The sequence below is a fragment of the Mustela nivalis genome, assembly GCF_964662115.1.
Source record: "Mustela nivalis genome assembly, chromosome: 1".
NCBI classification, from domain to species: Eukaryota; Metazoa; Chordata; class Mammalia; order Carnivora; family Mustelidae; genus Mustela; species Mustela nivalis.
The window spans coordinates 65,265,533-65,277,684 of NC_139020.1; the positions used below are offsets into that span (position 1 = coordinate 65,265,533).

The 12,152-nt window shown below is 35.6% G+C and overlaps 1 protein-coding gene across 3 annotated transcripts in view; it reads right to left on the bottom strand.

Annotated features, from left to right (window-relative positions):
- Window positions 1-12,152, bottom strand: part of GSK3B (glycogen synthase kinase 3 beta) — a 214,438-nt gene that overhangs the window by 155,837 nt on the left and 46,449 nt on the right. The gene's annotated exons all lie outside the window — the stretch shown is intronic.

The following is a 12,152-nucleotide window of genomic DNA, read 5'->3' on the forward strand; positions in this document are numbered from 1 at the left end:
GTAATAAAAGTTTCCTGCTTTTATTTATTTGGCCTGGTTTATCCTAAACAGGAAATACTAGGAACTGAAAAAGCAAGGAAGCAGAATTTTTCTAACCAATGAATAAAAAAGGAATGTGAAAACAATCCCCCTACATAACACGGTTTTAGGAATCTCCTGATGATTTGGCTAACCTACTTTATTTTACTTCTCAGAAGTTTAAAGGTAATAGAGCATATTTGTTGGAGGAGAAGGAGGGGAAAAGGGAGGAGGAGGAGAAGAGAAAGAGAAAGATGAGGGGGAGGAGGAGAAAGAATTGAATTTACTTTTTAAAAAAACACTCCAAATGGAGTACCTGGGTGGCTCAGTTAATAACTCTGCCTCAGGTCAGGTCATGATCTCAAGATCCTGGGAGAGAGCCCTGCCTCAGGCTCCCAGCTCAGCAGGGAGTATGCTTCTCCTTCTCTCTGTTTTCCTACTCCTGCTTGCGAGCTTTATCTCAAATTTTAAAATCTTTTAAAAAATAATAAAATAATTTAAAAATAAAAATATAATATTTGGGTGGTGCCGTCCCACATGACAAAAAACTAACTCTAAAAAATATGTGTAATATAAACACCAAAGTAGATCACTGGTCTCAACAGCTTCCAAAGATACCCAGGACCAGCAACTGACAAATAGAGGGATGTCTAACCCAGGACACTTTCTATCTTCTCTCTCTCCCAAGTCTTCATATTCTCCCCACCCTTAAAACTGCATTATTCTTCTGTCAATTAAATCCACCTCAGACAACACCCTATGTTACTCCATCTTTTTGTCCCCTCAAGTCTTGGAGGAAACTTTCTTTCTCTTCCCTCCTCTCTTCAACTCAAGAGCTAAAATAATGTAATAATAACAATAATAATAACCTTAACTATAGCTGGTAAGCAAAAGGGTAGCACTTCTGTTCTATACCAGTTAAGAGAAAGTAAAGCCATAAGTTGAAAAGCCAATGCTATCAACCTATAAAGCTCCTGAAAGTAACCAGAAAGATCTGTCAGCCTCACATAAGTCTCTACCTATTCCTTTATTTCCCTCAAATTAAATCTCTTTATCAATCAAGTACCAGCACTTAGAATAATCTTTTCAAAGCTACTATTGGGGGGAGGGGGATGTTAGTTTTGTTTAATTACTATCCCTGCAATATTATTATTTTCTACTTTTTTCACTATAAATATGTATATATCTAAGGTAAGTTATAAATTATGGTTTAGGATTTTATAGGACAGCCCGCCTGGGAACCTCATTTTTATTCTACATACTTAACAAAACTTTCAATGTAAAAATATGTTCTAATTTCCAAAGCAACTGATGAACTTTTAGAAGACACTCTGTTTATAGGCTAAGATTTTTCTGTATAATGGGGGGGAGGGGGGATACACCTCAAGTATTATATTTTAACTTATTAAACTGTTAAAGTGGAAATGAAGTAGGGTAGATCCTAAGAGCTTTACAGGAGTCTCATTACAATGAAAAATAAAATAGCCAGGTATGAAGCGAGTCACTAATTCCATTCCTGCAAAGGGCAACACAAATTTTCAAATAGTGATTAATTTTTTAGCTTACATATATGAGTAATGATGCTACATTTATAGGTAATAAGGAATACGCTCGTGACAAAACTATATTAAGTAACATTGTCCCCACTGATTCTAACCAGTTGGAATCAAATCCATATTGGTTTTTATATTTGCCCCTCTGCCTCCCTCTAAAAACTAGCTTAACATCCCTTAATACTCTCCCCATAAAGATGGACTTTAGAGAACCTAGCAGTACCATTCAAATAGGGCAAAGGACATGGCCTAGGCACCTCTACACAGAAGAGTACTGACAGATCAACTCGGTAAATTCATAAAACAGAATCCACTTAGCATTTCTTCCTACAAAGCTCTACTAGAAGAGATGCTAACTGGGCTCTGTTAAATAAAGGCCACTGGAAAGACACAGTCCTACACTCACAGTGGGACTATAGTAAGTCTTGGTTCCTACTGTCACTGACTAAAAAGTATGACTAATCCTCCCAGTGGATCACAGAAGGGTATGCTGGGTACACCCCATGCCAGAGCAGAGTATTTCCCACACTGCTGACTCATTACTTCAAGTGACAGAAGTCAAGTGGACTTAAAGGTAGGAAACACTTTCTCTTAAAAAAGAACTTTTATCCTTGAGACAACAACTACATTACTAATGTTGCCTTTTTGGATGGTCTTTATCATCTCCTACTATTACCTACCTGACCTAATGATAAACCAGGACAGGACCAGTATGAGTCAGCTAACACTGACTGCTCGCTAAATTCCTTTTTATAACCATACTTCCAACAATGCTTCTGCAGTGTCAGAAGAACATCAGCAGAAAAATGAGTTCCATTTAAAATGAAAACGAGAGAAAGAGATGCAATTCTATACTTACAGTACTTTTACTTTAATAAATCACTCTTATGTGGCTTTGTAAATTACTAAGTCTCTCATATATGTTTATGCCATGCATATTCTTTCTATCTTGTAAGTATTCTCTCATGTTAATGGTGACTATTAGGATGACAAAAAGTTTCAAAAATCTTGAGAACAGAAAAGGAAAGACGATACAATAGAATTTTTTGTCATTATTAATTCATTACATGCTTAATAAACACTATCTATGTACCAGATTGTGCAAGAACTAGGAACACAAAAAAATGAGTAAGACAAACAAGGGCCCTTTCTTTATGGAGGTTTCTGGTCAAAGAGAATTTATTTATTAATAAAAATCTGGATTCAGTATCTCTTACAAGATTATAGAGCCGAGTACCTTAACAATTATTTTCACTAAAACCTCACTTAATCTTAACAATCCTCCCGTGAGGAGCATGAAATTACCTTCATCTCACAGATGAGGAAACCGAGGCTCCAAGAAGAGACTTATTAGAGATCACAAACTAATAAGGCCACATTAAAACAGCTGTTCTAATTCCAAGTGTCAACTCTATCCCTAATGTATCAACCTGCTTCTAAGGAAAAAACCAAAAAGGAAAAGATATTAGTGGATGCCCAGATTACTAAATTAACTTAAATTCCTGTGTAGAAATAAACTAAAAAAAAAATCTTCAAAAACATTCTGATGTGAAGATATGCAAACAGGACCAAGAGTCCACTGAAATTTTTCCAAGTTGAGCTCCAAGACTCCATCCAATAGCTCTCCATTCTGTACAACATTCATAGCTTCACAGGTAAAATATATTTTAATAAAAGTTAGTTACAAAATAAATATTTGTAGAGCCATCCTATTTTCTAACCAGTTTGCATTATAAAAACTGAAACTACATACCCATTAAAGAGTTCTACAGTAGACACATTTAAGGCTTCAGAGATTTGATACAGTACATAGTTCTATAGATCAACAAGGTCAATAGAAAGCCATCTAATCCATTACTCTTAAAGTGCCACTTTAAACTTCATCAAGAAGAAAAATATTATTTACCCTATATTGAGACCCCAACACATAATCAACCCATAGTTGCACTCCTCTGTTCAAGTACCTACATCACCTAAAAGGGAGCAAAGCAAACTTTTTTTTTTAAAGATTTTATTTATTTATTTGACAAAGAGAGATCACAAGTAGGCAGAGAGGCAGGCAGAGAGAGAGAAAGGAGGAAGCAGGCTCCCCGCTGAGCAGAGAGCCCGATGCGGGACTCGATCCCAGGACCCTGAGATCATGACCTGAGCCAAAGGCAGCGGCTTAACCCACTGAGCCACCCAGGCGCCAAGAGCAAAGCAAACATTAAGGGAGAGGAGAAATGTACCTAACAATCCAAACACCATGACAGAGAAAAAGTGGTGAACCTCGGAAGCCCACAATAGCAGCTGAACCTCACCAATTTCATTAAGATATCCATCAAAGCAAGTGAAGCAACAGCTCCTGCAACTGACTGTGTTGCTAGTAGACAGTAGGATCCAGTAATTTAGAAACACCCTTGGAAAACTGAATTCCAAATAAAAAAGAATATTTTTGTGAATATTATATTGTGTTATTCGACTTCTTGGGTGGAGTAAATACTCCAGATAACCTGGCCAGCAACATAAGTGGACTCCAGAAATTAACCTGGTACAGAGAGTCTTAAGTTTTCCTATACTAAGAAATTACCCAGATCCATATTTCTGAGAGTATAATAGACAATTATTACAGTAACTGTCCAATAAATGTACACAAAGTGAATTAACCACAAATTTTCTAATTTTCCAGCTTACATTTCAACTATGAATAGTGTTCCTACATGTACACCCTTCCCCTCCCCTGAAAACTTCTCTTCCCTTTCACTGGGATGAGCAACTGGATATATTCACCCAAGTACGTATTTCTCCCTAAACTGTGAAAACTCAGCAATAAATTATAAACTCCCTCTCTCATGGACCTACAGCCTAGTAAGAATAGCAAATATATTTATACAAATAATTGTCCACTTACGTATTAACTGAGGTAAGACTACATAAAAGAGAATTACAGGATGCAAGGGGTATAATGAAGGATTTAGAGTCTAATCAGGGTTGGGTTGCCTTAAAAAGTGTGAAGAGGGGTTGGGTTGCCTGGCTGGCTCAGTCCTTAAGCGTCTGCCTTCATCTGCCTTTGGCTCAGGTCATGATCCCAGGGCCATAGGATCCAGCCCAGCATCAGGCCCCCTGCTCGGCGGGAAGCCTGCTTCTCCCTCTCCCTCTACCACTCCCCCTGCTTGTGTTCCCTCTCTTGCTGTTTCTCTGTCAAATAAATAAAATCTTTAAAAAAAAAAAAGTGTGAAGGGGGCTGGGGGCCAATGAGGTGAAAAAAATAATAAAGGCAGAGATAAAGAAAGACATTGAAGGAGTTTAGCAAAATAGAATAAAAGAAAGGTAGTCAGTCACATAAGTCTATATTATTAGATGACTGTTTATATGAGGTCCAGAATAATCAAATCTATGGAGAGAGAAGGTAACTTAGTGGTTACCTAGGGCTGGTGAGGTAGATGGAGAGGAAACAGGAAGTGACTGCTAATGGATTAAGATATTTCTTTGGGGGATGATGAAAATGTTTTAAAATTAGATTATGGTGATGGTTGCCCAACCTTGTATATATATTAAAAGTTACCGAATTGCACACTTTAAATCAGTGAACTTTATGGTATGTAAATTATATTATGAAAGAACTATTAAAAATAAGATTAAATAAAAATACACTCTCCTTAAAAGGAGGGGGCTACGGCTAATTTTTTTTTTTACCTCCAAAAGCCAAGGAACTTCAGCAAAGGCAAAAACACCCCATCTTCCAGGTTCATGTACTAAGTTGAGAGAAGAAGCAAAACCTATAAAAGTGGGATGGATCCCCAGCTTGGTGGTGGAAAAGATGTGCAGAAAGGACTGCACTGGCTAGGGAGCTTCTCTATTTACCTTCCTATCACACACCTCAGGCTACAGAAAAGTAAATTTAAAACAGCAGCCACATTCTGATACCAGAAAGACACCCAAAATAAGGTTTAAAAAAAAAAAAAGAGGAAAAACTCACAGATGGACATTATATCACAACAAAAGATCTGCAAAGAGCTGCCCAATTTAACTATAATAAGTTCAAAAACAACAACACAAACATAACTGTAGGGAAAACATGCTAAAGCCAAACCAAAAACTGTATCTGGAAGAAAACCATCTAAAGCTCAGGAAAACATTCCTTCTGAGAGTTCAGTGCTACAAGAGAAGTTAGGAAGAACACAAAATAAGTAAAACAAGAATACAAAGGCCATAAAACAATGGAAAATTTAAAAAAAAAAAGAAAATTATTTTGGTCCTTGTATTAGTTTCCTGTGGCTGCAGTAACCAATTACAACAGATGGGTTGCTTAAAATAACAGAAATGATTCTGTCACAGTCCTGGAGATCAGAAGTCTGAAATCAAGATGCTGTAATCCCTCTAGAGGCTGTAGGACAGAATCCATTCCTTGTCACTTCTAGCTTCAGGTAGCTGTCCATGTTACTTGACTTGTGGCCTTAGATACATCATTCCAATCCCCACCTCCATAGTCATAGAGCTTCTCTGTGTGTCTGTTCTGTGCATCTCTTATAGGGACACCTTTTAGTTGGACTTAGGTCCCACCTGGATAATACAAGATGGTCTCATTTCAAAATCCTTAATTTAAGTGTAATCTGCAAAAACCCTTTTCCCAGATCAAGTAACATTCACAGGTTGCTAGAACCTGACATGAATATCTTTTGGGGTGCCATTTCTCAATTTGTTTCTTAGCTTACCAAAACAACAAGATACCTAACAAACTAGAAACAGTGATGGACAGAAGAAACTTGGTGAAAAATACATGCAGAGAAGAAAGGAAGTCACAGTAATGCGAGGGAATCAATGAAGAAACTGAAATAATTCTGGAGATGATAATAAATATAGAGAACAAAGATGATTCAACATAATGATAATTATTGTTCCAAGAATGGATTTCAATACTTGAACAGAAAAAGTAGTCAAAGATACAAATTTCCTTGAAAATGAGCAAACTGTATCTATGGGACAAAAAGATACAGTGTATACCAAAAAGAACTGACTCAGAATGACCAAAAGTATCTTGGTTAAATGGATTAAAAAAAAAAAATTCTATCAGGCATCCAAAACAAAAAAACTTAAGTCACCTACAAGCAAGGAGGGGACATTTATGGAAAAAACAACAAACCAGTTTTGAAAAAACAGGCCAAGCTTTTTTCTACCATTATTTGGCTTGTGACCTTGAGAAAGTCAAGGAACCTCCTTTCTAGACCTCAGTTACCCCTGAAAGAACTGAATAAATATAAACTTTTATATCCCCTTCCAACTCTGAAAATGTACAGTTCCATGGCAGCAGATGACAAGGATAAATTTTAAACACTGGGTTTTATGGCCTAGTTCTCACCTTCCAATTTCTATTCAGTTACAGGGTGGGAAAGAAGGAACTTACTTAGTCATTCTTCCCATTCCCAAATATACCTACCATATTTTACCTAGCAAATCAGCAATTTAAAAAAAAGTACTCAAAGTATAATAAAACTAGGTATTCTCGAACACAATTAACTCATGCCAATTGAGTTCTTAGAAAGGTTTCATCAGTTTACAATTTTACTCTCAGTGTTGGGAGGATGAATATCTGACAACTGCTAAAAATGCATTTACACAGTTTCCAAATATCAAGCAAGGATATTAGAAAAAAAGTCACTGAAGAAAGAAGTATTAGGAATAAGAAGGTACCTGCTGGAGCAAGAGTCACAAAAGATAAGGTACAGATAAGAGAGAACTGAGTAATGGTTTTCAACAAGAGCCAAAGAGCCCCTGTAAGGACTTGCTATTCAAGGGGGCCTTAAGTCCATAAACAAATCAACCATTGTTGAAATTCAGCAATAAATAATGTCATATCCATAAATATGTAGATATACATATATTCTTAAATATGAAGTCTTGTTTTATATGAGATCCTGCTTTGATTAAAGTGTAATTTTCCTAAAAAGCAACAGCAGCAACAACAAACTACAAAGACTTTCATCCAGTGTTTCCCTTTCTAGGAATATGATGGGGGAAAAAGGTAATCAAAAACTAACAAAAAATGATTAAATTTTATTATAATGAAGCACTATTTATATCGCTAAATTGGAACCAATCTAGACACCCAATAAAAACAGAATCATTAGGTAAATTAATGTACACCCTGAACAAAATATTTAACAGCCATTAAAATTACTTTTTTGGGGTGTCTGGATGGCTCAGTCAGTTAAGTGTCTGCCTTCGGCTAAGGTCATGATCTCAAGAGTTCTGGGACAGAGCCCTGCCTAGGGCTCCCTGCTCAGTGGGGAGTACATGTCTCCCTCTCCCTCTGACACTCCTCCCCACTTGTGCTCTTTATCTCAAATAAATAAATAAAATCTTTAAAAAATAATAAAGTAAAATTAAGTTTTCAAAGAATACAGAAGTTGTAAGAAAATATTCATGATAAAAGATTACATGAAAAAGCAGGTTACAAACTGCTGTTTATTACGTGATCCCAATTTTGAAAACAAATGTTACATAGATAAGTACACCAAAAAGCAAACAGATGCTTTCTCTGGAGAGTGAGAATACAGGTAAACTTTTACTTTCCTTTTTGTACCACTTTGTAATTTTCAAATTCTCTACAGTTATGTATATACATTTTTTTAGATGAATTTACTTCAAGTTCTAAAAAGGTGACTTTTTTCATGAAAGTATTAATATAATCTACCATTTCTTCACTGGGTTCTAAAAAAAATTCAAACATGCTTAAGGAACTATTTAAATTGACAATGAGTAAATGTTTACTACCCAAATGATTTAACCTTAGTTCTAAAATTGAGCATAAAAGCATTATGAAGAAACAGACTGAGTACCTTATTCATGGTCAAATGGTTATTCAAGTAAGCTCGGATTCTTGTACTTAATACAGAAAAGAATGACAAGAAAATAAGCTTAAGAAATCATGATGTATGTCTAAAAGATTTCCTAAAGTGTTGCATCTGTATTCAGATTAAACCTTTTTTTTTTAAGATTTTATTTATTTATTTGACAGAGAGAGAGATCACAAGTAGGCAAAGAGGTGGGGGGGGAGGCTCCCCGCTGAGCAGAAAGCCTGATGCAAGGCTTAATCCCAGGACCCTGAGATCATGACCTGAGCAGAAGGCACAGGCTTAACCCACTGAGCCACCAAGGCACCCCTCAGATTCAACTTTTATTAGCTACCCTGTGACTGTTCATTTAAATCCTAAAACAGTCAAGGAGGTATTACTATTTAACAGAGGAAAGAATTGAAGAGGTGAGCCCAGAGCCAAACCACATCACAAGTGAAACCTGCTAAAGCTGACTTACCTCACCAAAAACTGTTACTCCCTCAACAAACTATTTAAAACCGTCCCACCATTAAGGCCATAGATCTCTCCAGCCTACTTCGACTTCAAGGACTAAATCTACTATCACGTCATATCCTTATTTACCTACATCTTCACCAAAAATGCAAGCCTTTCCCATTTGTTATTATATATTCCTCCGTCTACTCCATATAGCCTTCTTATCTGAGGAAACTCCTCAATCCTACCCCTTCTAGAATGTCCTCTCAATGACCAGTCTATAACCAGAAAATTCTACCTTCAGACGTTAAGGAAAACATAATGACCTCAAGGACACTACTTTCATAAACCCCACAAAGGCTAAGGTCATTCAATCCCTCAAAATAATGTCCTCCTTGCTCCCTATTGCCATTTCAGGATCTTTGGTCATCCACAACAAAAAACAAACACTCCTAATTACTGGAGGCCCTATGTTGCTTCCTCTTCTACCAACTTCTTTATGTTGCAGTTTTTCTTAGTTTGATCTAATCCCCTTTCTCTTCTGTCTCTATATTCTCCCCCAAATTATTTTAAGCATTCCCAGAACTTTAAATATTTGTTATTTAAATTATTATCACTTGAGACCTGTTGGTTCTCCAACTTGCTTCTGTAGCCTAGACTATTCTTTCAACCTTTGGAGAGCTCTATAATCCACTTCCACTTCAGAATTACACTTGTCAGGGTTCCTGATAGCTCAGTCAGTCAAGCTCTGGACTCTTGGTTTCACAATCTCAGTGTTGCAAGACTGATCCCTACATCAGGCTCTGCGCTGGATGGAGCCTGCTTAAAATTCTCTCTCCCCCTCTCCTTCTGCCTGCCCCTCCTTCCCTCATATATGTACGTTCTTGCTTTAAAAAAAAAAAAAAAAAAAAAAGTTATACTTGTCTCATTCCTCTGATTAAAACACCTGAAAGGTTTCAAAATGTTTTACAAGACTCTGCAAGATCTGATTTGATTCTCATCTCATGCCATTATTCCTCTGACTCACCGTCATTCAGTAACACTAGACTTCTTTTAATTTATTGAATACACAAAGTTCTTTGCTTCTTCAGGACTTCTTAATTGCTAAAATGTTCTTTTTCTAGCCCACTAGCCATTCCTTTTTATCCTTTAAGCCTCAGTTTAAAGACACCTTCTCAGAGATGACTTCTCTATCCAAATCCAAATTAAATTTTCCTCTGTTATTATCCTCACAGTAACTAGTTCTTTTCCTTTAAAACACTTACCATAATTTGTAAATAAGTAAATACATAAATAATATCCTAATCATATTAAGCATGCAAACTGCAGAATGAATCAAAAATCAGTAAATGAATGGGATTACCCAAAACCATACAGCTAACATACAAAAGATCTGCCCAATCTAAATTTTTAATACACAGTAATAATGTCCCTACAACTCTCAAATGTAACTACATTTAATATTTAGATTTAATAATCCTATTATAAAAAGATATAGTAAAGTTTCAAGACCTCTTAAAATGTAAAATTACAAAGACCAGAATACTGAGAAATGTAACAGAAGGTCTGGATTTTTGAGAAAGTTATAATTTCAACACTTCTCAAAATATTCCCAAAACACTTTCTTATGTGAATAAACAAGAGACAGACCACTAATTTAGCAAAGTTCCACATTTTAACTAATACTATTTCTTGGAATGAAACATAGATAAAAATTCCCAGAAAAAGCAGTTAATTTATATTCGTAAAACAGCCCACCAAAACCTATTTAACAATGGTTACATAGGCCTTAGTACTAACACAGAGACCTGAGTTCTGCATCCAAAAAGCAGGACTCTAGTGAAAGAAGGTAGAGGATAAAAACCAGAAGAGCTCATTTGAGTGCCTAGGTAACCAGCTTGTTTTTGGACTCTGCCAGATTCTAAGCCTTTTTTCCCCATGCCCAGACTGATGCATTCAACAAGGGACACAGTATGAAGTGGGAGAAGGAAAAAAGTAGTATTTTATTAAACACTTGACAAGTACAGGGTTGGGCATATTGTATTTTACTTACTACCAATCCCACAATGCAGTTATTATAATCTTTTGTTTCCCAGGGAGTATTTAGCCCTAATCCTATACTCTTCCCACTATTTCTTAAGTAATCTACCCTAATTAAATAATCATATAATTAACTATTTAGTGTACTGTCCACAGAGTTAAGATATGTCTACATTTTCAGCAGTTTTCATATAAAGAGCTCAAAATCTCTTGGGTGAAAGGATGACTGAGTCAATCAATGAACGAATAAATGGCCAAAATAAACTCAAGTATCATCTCCTCTGTACCTTCCTAACCATTCTAAACTACAATTATTTTCTTTCTGTGGAATAAAACTGACTCTCTCTACTTGTGCTATTTAATATAATAGTCACTAACTAAAATTGAAGCTATTAAACACCTGAAAGTGGTTAGTCTGAACTGAGATGTACTATAATACCTAACAAATGGTGAGACTTAGTTTAAGAAATAGAATGTATTTCAATAACTTTTATGCATATTACATGTTAAAATGCTAAGTTTGTAATATATGGGGTTAAATAAAATCTATTACCAAAATTAATTCGAATTTTAATGTGACAATTATTAGAAAATTTTAATTTAATAATTAAAAAATTGCAATATATTTTTACTGAACAGCACTGACCTATACCAAAAATCGGTATATACCAGCTTATGTATTATCATTTTATAGCATCTCTTTTGTTACTTAAATATTCATGTGTGTATGTTTCCCTAAAATGAAGTGTTCCTAGGCTTATAATATTACAATACGAACTGGAATATACCTTTTTTTTAAGTTTTTGTTTTTTTTGGTCCCTGCCGGGCAAAATATAATGTTATTTGTTTCATGGGAATAGGTCTATGAATCACCAGTCTTACACAATTCACAGCACTCATCACAGCACATACCCAACATTTTAAAGTAGCTGTATCAAGTTATAATTCACCCACTTAAAGTGTACAATTCAATGACTTATAATATAGTCACAAGATTTTGCATCCATCATCAGAATTTCAGAACATTTTCCTTAGACAAAATAGAAACTCTGCAGCCCTTACCCATCATTCTCCAATCCTTCCATCCTTTGGCCTCAGGGAAACGTTAATCTACTTTCTAGCTATAGATTTTCTTATTCTGGACACAATATATAAATGGGATCATATGGTCTTTAATGATTGGCTTCTTTCACTTAGAGTAACAGTTTCTGGTTTCAACCAAGTTATAGTATGTTTTGTCGTATGCTTTGATTTCTTTATGTATGATTTC